We start from the raw sequence: 16,879 nt of genomic DNA, 5'->3' as shown, positions 1-16,879 counted from the left end.
CGCCTATATGGGATCCCAGAGCGTGCAAGGGGAGGACCCCAGCCACTAGGCTACTGCACCAGGCCCCTGGAGGGTCTGACTTTCAGTCAGCCTACTACGGCAGTTGCGCAGTGTTCTCTACGGCTCTGCACATTCCCAGGCCTGTCAGTGACTCCACCACTATTTCCCAACCCCCCCCAAGCTCTGCCCCTCATTTGCCTTGCCCTCCACCTTCACAAGCCTGCACTTTAGAGTGGGGCTGGCGACGGGGCCAGCGGGGGAACCTGCAGGGAGAGGGAGACAGACCCTAAACATTTAAACGGATTTGTCATTAGAGGATTGTGCTTGACACGGTGGCTGAGGAGTCCTTGTGGGAGGTGGCGGGCGCACACACATACACACAGGGCTGTGTCCTGGTTCCCGACACACACACACGGCTGTGTCCTGCAGGGTTCCCGACACACACACAGGGCTGTGTCCTGCAGGGTTCCCGACACACACACACACACACACACACACACACACACACACACACAGGGCTGTGTCCTGCAGGTTCCCGACGCACGCACACACGGCTGTGTCCTGGTTCCCGACACACACACAGGGCTGTGTCCTGGTTCCTGACACACACACAGGGCTGTGTCCTGCAGGGTTCCCGACACACACACAGGGCTGTGTCCTGGTTCCTGACACACACACACGGCTGTGTCCTGCAGGGTTCCCGACGCACACACAGCACCCAGGCCATGGAGAGGGAAACCCGGCTGTCTCCCGCTGGCCCCTGTGGGGGGAAAACGGCCCAGGTAGCACTGTCACTCCTGACCACACACACCCGACTTGTTCTGCTCGGAGATTCGCCCCAGCCCTGGTCACATGGAGCCACCGCATCGGGGGTGTTGGGGCTGAGCTATTAGACCCTCCCAGCCAGCCAGGGCCGGCTTCCCAGATCCCGGAGGGAAGGGAGGGAGCGCCGCGGGGCCGCCCGTCCGATGGAAGAGGCTCAGGGGGGAAACAGGCAAGAACCGGGCACAGCCACGGGGTGGGAGGGAGGCGCGTCCGGCGCGTCTCCCACGACGGGGACCCCGGGGGCTCGGCAGGCGAAGCCGCGGGCGGGGGGCGCCACGGCGGGCCGGACGTGCACCTGCCTCCTGTTTTGGCTGTGACTGTTGGGGAGGGGGTGTCGGAATGAGCTCCGGACCGACAGACCCGTCGGGGAGGAGGGGGCGCCGACGGACAGATCTCCCCGAGCGGAGGCGGTCCGAGGGGCTCCGGCAGCGGGGGGCTCGGCCATCGGGGGGCTCGGCCATCGGGGGGCTCCGCCATCGGGGGGCTCGGCCATCGGGGGTTCCGGCCATCCAGGGGGCTCGGCCATCGGGGGCTCCGCCATCGGGGGGCTCGGCCATCGGGGGCTCCGCCATCGGGGGGCTCGGCCATCGGGGGCTCCGGCCATCGGGGGTCGGCCATCGGGGGCTCGGCCATCGGGGGCTCCGCCATCGGGGTGCTCGGCCATCGGGGGCTCGGCCATCGGGGGGCTCCGGCCATCGGGGGGCTCGGCCATCGGGGGTCTCGGCTCTCCCCCACCCCCACCGCGTCCCAGGCTCCCGGTCGGGCCCCGCTCTCCGCCCCGGCCGGTCCCGCTGCACCCTGCTGCGGCCTCGCCGCCGAGCTGGGGACAAACAGCCCGCCCGTTGCTAAGCGACGGCGTGCCACAGTGCGTCGCGTCACCACGTCTGCGCGGGCGTCCGGCAGGGGCGGGGGGAGGGCGCGCACGGAGACGGCGGCCGCATCGTTTGTTGATGTTGCTCGGCAACCGCCGCGGCGCTGCTAGGCAACGCCGGCCGACTGTTCGCTTTCTTAAAGGGGAAGGAACTTTTTTTTTTTTTTGTCCCAACAGGCGCCTGCCTTTAGCCGGTTCTGGTAGGACCGAGGCGTTACACAGGGTGAAGAGAGTGGATTAGGGAATTGAAGGCTACGTTAGGCCGTACCCCGGAGACAGAGAAGGAATAGGAAGGGGAAGCAGGTGTTGAGCAATGCGTGCACCTGCGTGGGCACAGGCACATGGCAGGAGGTGGCAGAGATGCAGATAAAGAGACCTGGGTTCAAGTACTCGCTCTGTGACCCTGACCTGTGAGGCTCTTTCCTTCCTGAAGTAGGGACGATAACATCACCCAGCTCCATAATTGTTGGTGTTTGAAGTCTTGTTTTACAAAAAGGCTCCATACAGGAGCTAGCGCCGTGCGCACAGGCTAATCCTCCAGCGTGTCGCGCCTCGGATCCCATGTGGGTGCCGGTTCTAATCTCGGCAGCCCTACTTCCCATCCAGCTCCCTGCCTGTGGCCTGGGAAAGCAGTGGAGGATGGCCCAAAGCCTTGGGACCCTGTACCCGTGTGGGAGACCCAGAAGAAGCTCCTGGCTCCTGGCTTTGGATCAGCTCAGCTCTGGCTATTGTGGCCACTTGGGCTCTCTCTTAGTCTCTCCTCTCTGTAACTCTGCCTTTCCAATAAAAAATAAGTAAGTCTTAACAACAACAAAAAGTTTCCGAACCCAGGGATGGCCTTGGACCACACAGGCTGCCACATGCTGTTGAACAGCTGTATGTATGCTTGACGCACTGTGTGCTGGCATCAGCGAGAGGGCATCTGGGGGAGCTGGCTTCCGCACAGTGCCTTCAGCACCCTGGGCTGCTGAGCCAGGGCCGGTGGGGTCTCCCGCATGGTGGTAAAGGAGTTGTAGGTGAGGTGCCAGCTGCTGTGGTCAGAATCCTTGCCCTGCTGGGACTCCATCGTGTGACCCCAGGCACGTGCCTGGCGCTGTTTTTTGAGAAGATCAATTGGACAAGTGGAATGGCAGAGAGAAAGGGAGCGACAGAGAGGAAGAAATGGCTGCTGTAGCCAGGCTGAAGCCAGGAGCCTAGGACTCCATCCGGCTCTCCCACACACGTGGCTGGGGCCCCAGCATGGGCGCTACCATCTGCTGCCTTCTCAGGTACAATAACAGGGGGCTGGGGCTAAGACTCTCAGGATGCCGCAGCAACACAAGGGAAGGGGGTGGTGGCTTAACACACTGTGCCGCAACAGCAGCTGACCATGGGCCTGCCTTTCTACTTGGCCAAAACCGATGGCCCTCCATGCCTCCGTCACTTTCAGAGAGACACCGATGGTGCTGGGGTGGGGCCGGGGGGTCCCCTCTCACTGGGCATGCCATGTCAGCGCCCCATGTCTGCCGCCTGACTCACCAGCCATGTTATGTAAAAGCTCAGAGCATCTGCGCGGAGGGCAGGTTATATAAAGGTGTTTAATGTGCGTCCTGCGTGGCAGGCCCAGGGAGGAGACTTGGCTCGCTCCGCCCAAGCTTGCCAAGCTGTGGCACCACTGCCTCTAAGCAAGGAGGAGTTGCAAAAATTCAGGTCGCGTGCCCACCGTGGGGACGTCAACCCTGGGCATCCCCAGAGGCTGGTGCACAGCCACCTGGTGAGGGAGGGTCTCCAGTGGGCCAAGGCCAGGGACCATTCCACGCAGGTGCAAGATTCAGAGGGTGGAGGCGGGAGAGAGATAAAAGCAAAGGTTACAGATAGCAAGTATGGGTGGAGATGGAGACAAAAAAAAAAAGTAGATAAGAGAGGTTGTGTTTCTGAAATAGCATCGGCCAGAAGGCAGGGCCACATCCTTGGGTGTCTGTGCCACTGTGCTGAACAGGTTGCTGCAGGCCTGGCTGGCCTGCCAACGTCCCTGCAGGGCCCAGGGAGTGGGAGGAGGATGCTCAGAGTTCGGAGCTCCGGGGAGGACCTTGCCTGCCCGCCTGCTCCTACAGCAGGTATCCCGGCCAGCACTGGGGACACCCTGACACCCCCAATAACCTGCCAGGCTGCATTTGGCCCTCTCCCTCCCACCAGGCCCCACCTGGACCATGACAGCACCTGTCCCTCTGTGTCTGGTCTTCAGGCCTCAACCCTTGACCCACATGCGGAGGAGGGATGCAGCTAAAACTGAGTCAGCTTACACGTCCCTTTGGTGGCTCCGGGACCCTCTCAAGGTCCTAGGTCTATTGGGGCTCCCTAAGGCCCTGCATGCAGATCAGGGCTCTGAGTCGCTCCCACCCACACCTGCTGCCACTCCCAGCCCCCTCCACAGGTCCAGCACTGCCTGCTGGCCTCTCCCTTCTCCTCCAACAGGCTCGACAGGTTCCTGCCTTGGGCGCCCTTGAACATGCTGCTGCTCCTTCACCCACTTCTGGCCTAGGATCCGACAGCGCCAATGTGCTGTTACACCCTATTTGGCTCGTTTACGTTTGTGAATTGCAGGCTTCTTGCTTGGTCACTTCTCTTCCCCCTCTGTCCCAGGAGGAAGCACGGGAGGCTACCAAGCTCGACCTCCTCCACTTGGGCGTGCCAGGGCTTGCGCATAACAGGTGCTCAGGAAATACCTGGTGGAGGAGTGGCCCGCGCCCACCGCCGCGGTGGCAGGTCTGGGCATCGGTGACACCGTCACCAAAGCTCTGTGTGCTCAGCGCCATGCGTAGGACCGTCCTCACTTTAGCAGATGTGAAACTGACAGAGAAGAAGAGGGGAAGTCCCTGGGATGGGAACCGAACCAGTGACGACCAGAGATGGAGTGCCCTGTCCCCGTGCGTCCGGGGATTGCCTGTGTCTCATCGTACTATGTTAGGAGACCTCCTGTCATGCTCACCCCTTCCGGGGTCTCTAAAGACGGCATGGCTGCAGGTGCCAGGCTGTAGGTTCGCTCTTGACCCCGGAGCTCGCTATTTCCGCGTGGCCCTTTCCTGGTCCGCGAGGCTCTGAGCTGCACCCCCTCCAGCCCCCCAACACCCCAGGTTCTGGAGGAGAAGAAGGCCCGGGGTCCCGCGCGCCCGCCCTGCCCCGGCGAGGTCCCCGGCTGGCTGGCGGATGGGGAGGCGCGCGCGCGCGGCAGCCCCGGGGCGGGGCGGGACCTGTTGCCCGGGAAACCAATGTTTTGTCGCCGCAAACTGGGTCTCTGGGCCATCGCGGGAGGGCGGCCTGGGAACGGGCGCCGGGCGTGGGAGCGGGAGGGCCTGGTGGGGAATGCGGGGAGTCCGCGAGGCCGCCGCTTTTGGGGAGAGGGTCACTGGGGATGAGTGAGCTAGGCAGGGGCCGGCACGAGACCAGAGCGGATTGGGGTCTGGACTTTGGGGAGGTTTAAGGGGATCCGTGTGAGAAGCAGGGCTGAGGTAAACTGAGGAAGGGACTTGGGGACCGGGGGACGAGATAACGGGGAGGTGGTTGTTGAAGGAGCTGGAGGGGTGGGCTAAAAGGGGGGACGTGGGCACCTGGAACTGGAGGGAATTGGGGAGTTAGGAGGCAAGGGGTGAGGGGAGACGGCTGGGGGGACTCGGGGACCCTGGAGACGAGGCCGGAAACGCGGCTGAATCAGAGGGCTGGAGGCGGCCGCCGCGCTCCCCGCCCATTGTCCCCAGCGCGGCCAGGACGTCCGGAGCCGTCCCCGGGGCGGGACCGCGACGGCGGCGGTTATGTAACCGGCCGCTGCCTGCTGCCCTGGCCCGGGTTCCCCTCCGCCCGAGCGGTCGACCGGAGTGCCCGAACGGCTGGGCTGGGGCGGGGGGACCGTGTTGGCCAGAGTCCCCAAAACTCGGTGGAAAGCAAAAAAGTGAGGTCCACCGGGCGTCTCACTGCGCTGAGCGTGGCCGGGAGGGTGCAGCCGAGAGGCCCAAGCCCTCTGGCTTGATCCATTCTTTTCACCCTTGCTGTGTCCCTGGGACTGGCCTAGCTGAGGCCGACACAGCAGGGAGCGAACGGAAGCACCCAATCCGAGCACCCTCTGGGCTGACCCCATCCCAAGCTGACTGTGACAACGTCCTGGCAGCCTGACCCTGGCTAGTCCCCAGCCCTCTGGGGACCCCCCATCCCGTGCATTCCTCCAGCTGCTGCCTGAGCTGCTGCATCCCCCTCCCCCGTGGCCTGTCACTTCCTCCCGTATCTCATTCCCCCCCCCCCCACTGGGCATGACTGGTGCTAACAGAAGAATCACTCAGACGTCAGCGCAGCTGGCTCTGCCATCACCTAGCCAGGTCCCCAGGATATCATAGCGTCATTCTCCCACAGCGCTGGGGTCCTGACGGCCTGGGGAGGAAGTGCCGGAGCCACTGTCAGTGGCTCTTGGCCTCCTGCGGGCTTGTGCTGCCTCCCACCCAAGCCCTGCATCAGAAGGTTCTGGAAGACGTTGACTACTCTCACTCCTCCTCCAGGCAGCCCTCTTTGAATTATGAGACCCACCCCAACCCCGATTCCCTGGGGTTTTGTCCTTTGTCTCAAGATCTTTCATTATTATTTGAAAGAGTTATAGAGAAAAAGTGAGTGACAGAGGGAGAGCAAGAGCTTCCAGGAAAATGCTGGAAGCCGGGAAGCAGGCATTTCTGCTAGGACTCCCACGTGGGTGCAGGCCTTTCTCTGCTGCTTTCCCAGGCCATAAGCAAGCAGCTGCAAGTGGAGCAGCTGGGACATGAGTGTGCCCATTTGGGATACTGGCACTTGCAGGTAGGGGATTAACCTGTTGAACCATGGCATCGGCCCTATGCTTTGATCTTTTTATAAAAATGTGTTTAAAAATTATTTTTTTATTGGAAAGTCAGATATACAGAGAGGAGAGACACAAAAAGATCTTTCATCTGATGATTCACTCCCCAAGTGATCGCAACGGCCGGAGTTGTGCCGATCCAAAGCCAGTAGCAAGGAGCCTCTTCCGGGTTTCCTGTGTGGGTGCAGAGTCCCAAGGCTATGGGCCATCCTGGCATGTGCAAGGCGAGGACTTTGCCCGCTAGGCTACTGCATCGGGCCCTCGTTTTGATCTTAATCTCACTCAGATCTGATCCATTTCCCTGTCTTCAGCTGGGACAAGCCTTCAAAACCAAACTGGCACGCGTGCCAAGACAAGCCTCAGTCTTCCTTGTAGGAAAATGGGCCCAGCTGTGGAGCTCGGTGTACACACAGGTGCTGAGTGATGGCTCCCTGCCATCCTGGGCTGTCATGGTAACCCGATGCATCCGGCCAGCCGGACCTTAGAGGGAGTCCTGGAGAGCCCTAAGCGGGCTGTGGGAGGGAGGAAGCAGATTCTCTCTGAACAATTCGCTCAGTAAATAAAACATGGACCGAAGCTGAAACCTGCCCTTCCCCCACACCTGCTTCCTCTCACCCTCAGGATGGACGGCCCCATCTGCCACCCTCCTACCAGGTGAGACCCCGGGGTCTCACTCCAGGACGCCCCGCTCCCACAAACCCTGACTCGCCTCCACATTCCTAGCGCGCACTCCTCGCCCCTCAAGGGACTAGGCCTCCGGCCCCTTGCTCACCTCACAAGCAGCCAGAAAGCTTTTACTCTAAAGCACACACCTGCACAGGGTCTGCCATGCTCCCCAGGGCCCTGCTGCCAGCTTCACAGTGAGCTGGTTTGCGCTGACTTCCCAGCGCCCCCATTCCTTTATTCTTTTATTATTATTATTATTTAAAGATTTATTTATTTTTTTATTGGAAACTCAGATATACAGAGAGGAGGAGGAGAGACAGAGAGGAAGATCCTCCGTCCGATGATTCACTCCCCAAGCAGCTACAATGGCTAGAGCTGAGCCAATCCTAAGTCAGGAGCCAGGAGCTTCCTCCCGGTCTCCCACGTGGGTGTAGGGTCCCAAGGCTTTGGGCCGTTCTGGACTGCTTTCCCAGGCCACAGGCAGGGAGCTGGATGGGAAGTGGAGCTGCCGGGATTAGAACCGGTGCCCATATGTGATCACGGACATGGAAGGTGAGGACCTTAACCACTACGTTTTCGTGCGGGCCCCCATTCCTTTATTCTAAGTGCACAATTCTTCCTTCCGGCCTCACAAGATTCTCCAGGCTCTAGTCCTTTGCTTGATGGTACAGCACCCTCACCTTACCCGCCTCTTCCCATCCCTCCAACCTGGAGGGTTTAGCAATGGGGGGCATGTGGCTGGAGTGCGGTAACCCCAGCACTGCTGGCTGGCTGCCTCCCAGCCACTGCCCAGCGTTTCTGTGTAAATTCTCCTGGAACCAACATCTGGGCACTCCACTCCTGCTCCCCCGTGGGGCGGCTTGGAGGAGGGGGCTCCTTATGCCCCTTACTAGAAGAATGCAGACAGCATGAACTTGTGCTAAGTGAAATCTAGTGCCTTGCGCAGATACTGGCTCCTGGAGCGGGCAGCGGGAGGCATGGGATTCCAGAGTGGGAAGGGCTGTGCCGGAGAGTGCAACTGCAAATGGGGACCCCGAGTCTTCCCCCCAACCCCGGACAGCAGGGTGCTGCACCCCCTGGGGCTGCTGCGCCCAATGCCCAAGACGCAGGTAGGAGGGAAGACCCTGGTGGAGCCCGACCACTCCGGCCTCACAACTTTGCGAAACTTTGTCTCCATCTGTTCTTCGGCCTGAGCCCCAACCCTGGTCCTTGAAATCCAGCATGGATCAAACCAGGCTCGCCCGCAGCCTCCAGCCTTGCACCCTGGCCAGCTGGTCCAGTATCCCGCCCAGGCCTGGGGACAGAGCACAGCTTTAGGGAGGCAAAGAGCCGCGGGACTCGGGGCAAGCAGGGAGCGGAGGGCATGCGGGCCTGACGGGGTTGGGGGCGAGGGGAAGGGGCGGGTTTGGGAGGGAGAATTAGGAGAGCGATGAAGGAGCAGGTTGACAATGGAGGGGGAAGGCCAGGCCTTAGGGGTGCAGGTGCCTGGGACCGGGGTGAGGGTGCCCCTCCCCGGCTGCCGCCCCCCTATTCCGCTCCCCGGAAGCGCTGAGCCGGCTGCCTTATCTGGGGGCCGCTATTTCGGGCCGGGCTCGAACGCCGCGCCTATATTTAGCGGCGCTGGGGTAAAAATGGACGCGGCGCCGCGCGGGTTCCCGAGGCCGTGCGCGCCCCCTCGAGAGGATCGGGGGCGGCGCGCCTGAGTCACCGCTCGCCCGCCTCCCCACGCACGCACGCAGCGCGCACGCACGGCCAGGGGACCTCGCTCTCCGCGGGTGCCGGGCGCACGGCGCGCGCGCCCAGGCTGTGCCGGACCTTCCAGGAGCTCCAGCGGCCCAGGGCCGGCTTGGGGCTGGTGCCCCGCGCCCCACGAGGCGCCCCCCTTTAACCGCCGGGATCGCTGGCAGGAGCTGGGCTAGAGGTGCCATGGTGACCCCGATTCGGTGAATGGAGAGACTGGGACTCTGCTTGTAGCTTGAATTGCAAAGGACGTGGTTCAACTTCAGCGTCAACTCACTCCCTTCAACAAAAGTATAATTTTGGTTTTTAAATATATATATATTTTAACTGAATGCCAGAGTGGCAGACAGAGATGGGTTGGGGGTGGGGGGAGGCGGGAAAAGAGAGAGAGAGATCTTAGGCTGGCTGACTCCCTTCCCAAATGGACAAAGTGACCGGGACTGGGCCAGGGCCACAGCCTGGAGCTTGGATGCCCATCCAGGTGGGTCTTTCCTGCTGTTTGCCCAGGCGCATTAGCAAGGACCTGGAGCAGAAGCTGAGCAGCTGGAACTCACACATGGCATGCTTACCTGGCAGGAGGCTCTGTGCCCAGCGCCAGGGTCCCCTCTCAGTTTTTTGTTATTGATGCTGATGTAGTCATCCGTGGTGTCTCAGGTGGGAAACTGGAGGTGCATGGTGGGGAAGGCTTGGTGGGAGAGCGTAAACACGTGAGTGGGGTCTGTTTATAGGTGGCCCCCGGCCCCCTAGGGACAGTAAAATCCATGACCTGCTCAGGGGGTGGGGAAGCCTTTCTGGGGAAGTGAAACTTTAACTGACTTAGCTGCAACTACCACTTTTTAAATTATTATTATTATTATAAAGGTTTACTTTTTTGTCGTATTGGAAAAGCAGATTTACATAGAGAAGAAGAGACAGGAAGATCTCCCATCTGCTGGTTCACTCCCCATGTGGCCAAAACATCTGGAGCTGAGTCAGTCTGAAGCCAGGAGCCAGGAGCCAGGAATTTCTTTTGGGTCTTCACACCAATCCCTGGCCCTGAGTCAGGGAGCTGTCATGGTCCCCTAGGAGCCCCCTTTTTCTTCGTTCATTACTTGCTGTGACTCGCTCAGGGCCACAGTGTCTGCTTGCCTCCTATGGGAAGGTGGCCAGGCCCCCACCCCCCACCCCGGGCAGGGATGGATGGGGGATACAAGGGCTGTTCACTTGCACCTTCCGGGTCAAGGGCCAGGAGAAGCCGGGTTCTGGGGCAAGGCCCGTTTTCACATCATTGCTGGCTCATGGCAAGGGTCTCCATCACACGGGGTAACTTTGAAGCCATCGATCATGCCCTTATGGTCAGGGTCAGTGGCTTCCATGAAGCTGCTGTGGGGTCTGGCAAAATGGCTCAATGGCTCGTTCCTTGCCTTGCACACAAGAGGATCTCATGTTGCTCCACTTCCCATCCAGCTGTCTCCTTGTGTCCTGGGAAAGCAGTATGGGATGGCCTAAAGCCTTGGCACCCTGCACCTGCATGGGAGACCTGGAAAAAGATGTTTCTGGCTCCTGGATTTGGATAGGCTCAGCTCCTGACATGGCAGCCATTTGGGGAGTGAATCAGCAGATGGAAGATCTTTCTATTTCTCCTTGTCCTTCTAAATCTAATCTGCTTTTACAACAAAAATGAATAAATCTTTAAGATAAATAAGTAATAAAAATTAGTCCTCATTGACAGGTGGCAGGGGTCACTCCTAAAGGTGATCCCAGCCGTAAGGGAGTTCCCGCCGAATATTCCTGCCTGTCCTGGGATACAGCCAGTGGGAAGTCCTAAGGGAGAAGCCCTAGGGGCTGGCAGTGGAGCCCAGCGACACCAGGATCCCACCTGGAAGCTGGTATACCTGGGAAGGTGCTTGGTCTCTGCCACCCACGTAGGAGACTGTGAGGGAGATCTTGGGTCTTGGCTTCATCGCTCTTCCTCTAACTCTGCCTTTCCAATAAACAAGGGCTGGCGCTTTGGCATGTAGGGGATGAAGCCACGCATCCCATATGGGCACCGGTTGGTGTCTCAGCTGCTCCACTTCCCATCCAGCTCCCTGCCTGTGGCCTGGGAAAGCAGTCGAGGAAGGCCCAAAGCCTTGGGACCCTGCTCCTGTGTGGGAGACTCAGAAGACTCTCCTGGCTCCTGCCTTTGGATCGTTTTACTTCTGGTCATTTAGGGGATGAACTAGTGGAAGAAAGATCTCTCTATTCTTTTTCTTTCTTTCTTTTGAAGATTTATTATTTTTTTTTAAAAGTTATTTTTTTTAAAGATTTATTATTATTATTATTATTATTTTTATTGGAAAGGCGGATATACAGAGAGGAGAGACAGAGAGGAAGATCTTCCGTCCGATGATTCACTCCCCAAGTGAGCGCAACGGGTCGATACTATGCCGATCCGAAGCCAGGAGCCTCTTCCGGGTCTCCCACGCGGGTGCAGGTTCCCAAAGCTTTGGGCTGTCCTCGACTGCTTTCCCAGGCCACATGCAGGGAGCTGGAAGGGAAGCGGGGCTGCCGGGATTAGAACCGGCGCCCATATGGGATCCCGGGCGTGCAAGGCGAGGACCTTTAACCACTTGCGCCACCGCGCCGGGCCCAAAAAGTTATTTTTTTTAATTGCAAAGTCAGATATAGAGAGGAGAGGAGACAGAGAGAAGTATCTTCCATTCAATGACTCACTCCCCAAGTGACTGCAATGGCCAGTGCTGAGCCAATCTTAAGCCAGGAGCCAGGAGCTACTCCAGGTCTCCCATACGGGTGCAGGGTCCCAAGGCTTTGGGCTGTCCTCGACTGCTTTCCCAGGCCACAAACAGGGAGCTGGACAGGAAGTAGAGCAGTCGGGACTGGAACCAATGCCCATCTAGGATGCTGGTTCTTGCAAGCAGAGGATTAGTTAATTGAGCCATTGCACGAGCCCCAAGTGTTCCATTGGTCCCAGGAGCTCGCTGTCCCATCATCACTGCTGTGATGCTGTGAGGTTTTCACAGGGCCCAGGCAGGTCTGAAAGCCCACATATACAGCCCTCAGGATATGCCAGGCACCACCCTGTCCCACCTGCTGCCCACGCCCACATCCCCAGATTCTGCAGCCTCTCATTTCCCTAGCTGCGACTCACTGGACCAAGAGCCACACCTGTTCCTGGGGCCTACGGGGTGTTTCCCAGGCTACAAGCAGGGAGCTGGATGGAAAGCAGGGTCGCTGGGATTAGAACCTGTGGCCGTATGGGATCCTGGCACATGCAAGGCGAGGCCTTTTGGCACTTGGCTATGGTGCCAGTCCCTCTCTTTGTCTCTCTCTCTTTATTTTTCTTGGGAAGGGAGATTAGATTTATGGAGAGAAAGTGAGACGGAAAAAACTTCCATTCTACTAGTTCACCCTTCAAGTGGCCACAACTGCCAGGCTTGTGCCAGACCAAAGCCAGCAGCCAGTTACCCCATCTGGGTCTCCGCCATGGGGTAGGATCTCCAGTACACGGGCCAAGACTCATTAGCAGGGAGCTGGATTGCAAGTGGGACAGCTGGGATTTGAATTAGTACTCCTTTGGGTTATTAGGTGGTGCTTAACCCCTTATATAGTACAATGCTGACCCCTCAACAAAATATTTCTTACATTTCTATTTATTTGCGAGGTAGAAACAGACATAGCCATGCTTGCAGGGGCTGGAGTCGGGCTGAGGGCAACGCTGGGAGCTGGAAGTTCAATCCTGCCCTCCCACGTCTCTCCTTCTCTTTGTAAATCTGATCTGCCTTTCCAATAAAAATAAATAAATCTTAAAAAAAAAGTCAGCCTGCACCTGCCGACAATGGTGGCTGAGGTAGGCACAGCGGCTCATGAACTTGAACCACACTGAGCACGCACAGTGACGCCCACAGCCCCACGGCCTGCAGTTCTCCATGCAGAGACGCCGCACTCCGAGGTCCTTCCTGGTCCCTGGTCCCGGGTCCCGGCCCTTGGCTGTGCAGTATCACTTCTTCTCTCTCCCCACCCCCTGCTCTCCCCTGCGCCAGCCATCCAGATCATTTTCAAGTTTCTCAGATTCGTGGAGCAGTTTCCCACCGCAGGCCCTTACCCGGGCTATCTCACCTCGAAAGCTTCCTCTGCCTTTGCCAGACCTTCACCCTGGAGGTCTCCCCTGCTCCCTCAGGGCATGTCCACAGTAACATGGTGTCCCGTGCTCCCTGTGCCCAGGGCACTCTCCTGGCTTGTCGGAGCATTGCTGCAGCCACCTTAAAAAACTCTTTGATCACTTTGCATTCTCAAAAAAGAAAAAAAAAATCTTTGTGAAGGGTTGGCACCATAGCATAGCTAGCTAATCCTGCACCTGAGCTAAGGCGCCGGGATCCCATATGGGCGCCGGTTCGAGTCCTGGATGCTCCACTTCCCATCCAGCTCCCTGCTTGTGGCCTGGGAAAGCAGTAGAGGACAGCCCAAAGCCTTGGGACCCTGCACCTGTGTGGGAGACCCGGAGTAGCTCCTGGCTCCTGGCTTTGGATTGGCTCCCTTGCGGCCCCCTGGGGAGTGAATCAACAGGTGGAAGATCTTCCTCTCTTCTCTCTTCCTCTTTGTACATCTGACTTTCCAATAAAAAAATAAACTTTAAAAAAAAAAGCACCCTCTAAGGTGTCCTTATTTATTATCCATTTCAAAGACAAGATGTTGGGGAGAGAGCTCTTCCATCTGCTGGGTGACTCCTTAAATGGGTCTTCTCCAAGAATGGCAGGGACCCCAGTACTTGGACCAGCGTGCGCTGCCTGGGTGCATAAGCAGGGAGCTGGAAGGGAAGCAGGGCTGGATGCTGCTGTCCTGTGTACCAATGCAGTGAGTCCCGCTGGTACTGCGATCAAAACCCAGGAAGCCCTGGCCCCGCCCAGGGGGATGACAGGGCAGTCTGCCAGCAGGGCTGTCCACGTGGGAGGGGCCGATTGTCCCCCAGGTGGGTGGCCGCTCCCAGCTGACAGGTAGGTAAGGGTGGCCAGCAAGGAGCCCCGCCCCCTCCATGGCACTGCCCCGGGCCATGCTGCTCACCTCCTGCTCCTGGTGCAAAGCCGGGCTGGGGGTGGCCCAGGGTACTGGAAAGAGTCGATGACCAACAAGTCATGCCTGTGCCATGCCCGTGTCACACCTCAGGCTCCTGGCTCTGGCGTCCGGCTCATGCATGCCCTGGGCGGCAGCCGGTTGTGACCCAGGTGCCAGCCACGTGGGAGACCTGTCCTTGACTTCCAGGCTTTCAGGGGAACCCCCACTGAGGGCGTTTGTGGATCAGGCAATGGGGCCTCAATGAGTTCAAGTCCATAAAGAAATCTCCACGTGGCTCAAGTTGGCGCCTAGTGGCTGCCAAAGCGGTTCCTGGGGTGCGCATGTCCGTCCCGCCCCCTCCTTCTGCCTGGAAGTTCCTCCTCTTACCCGACTGCAGTCTCTCATGCTGCTTGCTTTCTCAGGGGCTGCACAGCCACCCACAGCCCGTCCCGCGGACACTCGGGATGTCTCGCGGAAGAGGTGGCCGGGAGGATGCGGGGTCGGGGCCCGGCGCCTCTAACTGGCCCCCTCATCCGGGGGCCTCCGCTCGGGGCCCGGTGAGTCAGTCCCCGGCGGGCTCCCGCGTCATCCCGGCCGCTCGGCTGCGCGCTATTTCGGGCTCCGGGCACTATAAATAGAGGCTAGCGAGCCGAGCCGCCCCCCTGGATTCGGGCCCCTCAGTGTCCCCTGGGCCGCAGCGATCGCCTGGCCGCGCGTCACCGCCGCTAAGTTTAGAGGCGGGGGTTGGGGTTGGGGGGACACTGTCCAGGTCCTTGTGTCCGTCCTCCCCACCCCACCGCACCCCGGGGGGCTCGCAGCTGTCCTCTGGGGACCCCTGGGACGAGGGGCGCGCTGGGCGCAGGGTGGACTTGGGGTGGAGGCCTGCGGGAGGCAGGGAAGCCATCAGGACCCCGGGCCGGCTCCGGTGCGCCCGGAAGGAGCGTGCGGGGTCCGAGCGCGCGCCGCGGAGAGCCCGGGACCCGCGATTCTGCGCGACCGGAGCTGGCAGGTTCAAGTTTGTGCGTGGAAACCAACTTGCATGCGCGCGACAGCTTGCCCCGCGCGCTTCCATCCGGGGAGCCCGGGTCAGCGGGGAACCCGGTCGGGGGCCTCCCGAGCGCCCATCGTGGAAGTCGCGCCCCCGAGGGTGTTGGGGTGTTGGGGTGTTGGGGGGCTTCTCGCTCCGGAGCGTCGGGCGTGGCGCCACTGCCCTCTGGTGGAGGTGGCGCTAGTTGCAGGTGGACATCTGGCCGTTCCCCAACTGGGAAACTGAGTCAGGTCCCGGTTGGTCTCTTTCCGGAAAAGCACTTTTTTAAAATAAGATTTTATTTCACTTGTATTTTTATTGGAAAGCCACATTTACAGAGAGGGGAGATAGAGAGGAAGCCGACTGCCCGGGAAAGCAGTCGAGGACGGCCCAAAGCCTTGGGACCCTGCACCCGCGTGGGAGACCTGAAAGAAGTTTCTGGATGCTGGCTATAGATTGGCTCAGCTCTGGCCATTGCAGCCCCTTGGGGAGTGAAGCAGCAGATGGAAGATCTTTCTCTGTCTCTCCTTCACTTTCTGTAACTCTGCCTTTCTTAAAAACAAACAAACAACTTAAAACAATTAAAACCAAAGTTTATTTCAGTCTGTTTATTCAAAATCCATTGTAGCTTTTTCATAATACACATTATCCCAAAATTTTAAATACCTCCACAGGTGCTCAAAAATGCAGATAACCAAGAAATGAAATCAGGGCATTTGGCATGGCGAAGTGACGATGGTGCTAGCGGTACCCACTTCCCTAGCAGAGTGACTGGGCTCAAGGCCCGGCCACTTTTGCCCATCTGCTGGTGTCCCTGGGAGGCAGCAGGGGCCGACCCAAGTGCCTGGCTGCTGTAACCCACCGGCTGGACCTGGATGGAGCTCCTGGCTCCTGGATTCAGCCTGGCCACCAGGTCTGGCTGCTGTGGTCACCTGGGGAGTGAAGCAGCAGACGGAAGATCTTTCTGTAAATCAGACCTGCCTTTCCAACAAAAATAAATCTTAAAAAAAAAAAAGTCAGCAATTGCAGATGGAGACATCATGGCTCCCTGTGTGGACACAACCGGACAGGGGACATCCTGGGAAGGAACTCAGTGCTGTTGCTTCCTTCCACGCAACTCTGAATGCCGAACCCATGGGCGCCCTGCAGGTGGCGCTGTGGGGCAGCTGCCGCCACAACAGCCTAGCCTGTCTGCCCAGGGCATGGTCAAGGGTACTTATTTCTTTTAAAATTTTATCTTTGATAATGTTTACGCAGTTGATTAGGTAGGGTGGAATGGTCCAGGACGAGGGGAAAGCAGATGAGTCCACTATTTCCACACCTTCCTGTATCTGTGGGGAGACAAGGGGAGAAGCCATACCCAGCCTTCCATCTGCCTTAGTACCCATGGGTACGGAACGGCCACCCGATGTCATCCCAGGGTCCTCAATGGGGAGTATGTTCTGAGGGTTCTGTTCCAGTGGTGTTTCAATAGTTCTGACATATCCAGCTTGTACATCCAAGGATGAGGAAATCCCCCCAAGGTCCATGGGCTGACGCAGCCCACCCCGAGTCTCCGTTCACCCAGAAAATTACTCTCAGGCTTCTCTGTGGAAGCTGACCAGTTGATTCTGCCCTTCTTCCTCTGCTCTGGTACCAGATGTCGTCCGCAGGCTCCGAGCGACTGCCTCATGCTCCACGGGCATCTGGGCATGCTCTGCTCTGCAGCATCTTCAGTAACTGAGGGGGCCCCGTTCACACACAGGCTCTCCACTGTGTGGGCACAGGTCCTTTTTTTTTAATTCTTTTTTTTATTTTTAAGATTTATTTATTTATTGGAAAGGGAGATATACAGAGAGGAGGAGAGACAGAGAGGAAGATCTTCTGT

The sequence above is a fragment of the Ochotona curzoniae genome, unplaced genomic scaffold, assembly GCF_017591425.1.
Source record: "Ochotona curzoniae isolate NIBS_2020 unplaced genomic scaffold, NIBS_Ocur_1.0 patch260, whole genome shotgun sequence".
NCBI classification, from domain to species: Eukaryota; Metazoa; Chordata; class Mammalia; order Lagomorpha; family Ochotonidae; genus Ochotona; species Ochotona curzoniae.
Note: the sequence above shows the minus strand (reverse complement) of the source record.